This window comes from Alligator sinensis, unplaced genomic scaffold (genome assembly GCF_000455745.1).
Source record: "Alligator sinensis unplaced genomic scaffold, ASM45574v1 scaffold469_1, whole genome shotgun sequence".
Lineage (NCBI taxonomy): Eukaryota > Metazoa > Chordata > Crocodylia > Alligatoridae > Alligator > Alligator sinensis.
Window position 1 is genome coordinate 3,228,040 of NW_005841934.1, and position 213 is coordinate 3,228,252.

Genomic DNA, 213 nt, shown 5'->3' on the forward strand with positions numbered 1-213 from the left:
CCTTGTATTTGACACGGCTCCGTGACTGCTCGCTTGTGCTTTTTCCTGCACCAGAAATTGGTAGGCTCTGTCTTTTTCAAACCAAAAAACACCAATGATTTTGACAAGGCAACCATGTTGGGTGCTGCTGTGCCCCCTCAGGTGAGGCCGGGCTCATCCATGACTCGGCGCTCCCCCGCCGCCATGTTGGATGCTGCTGTGCTGCCCCCAGCC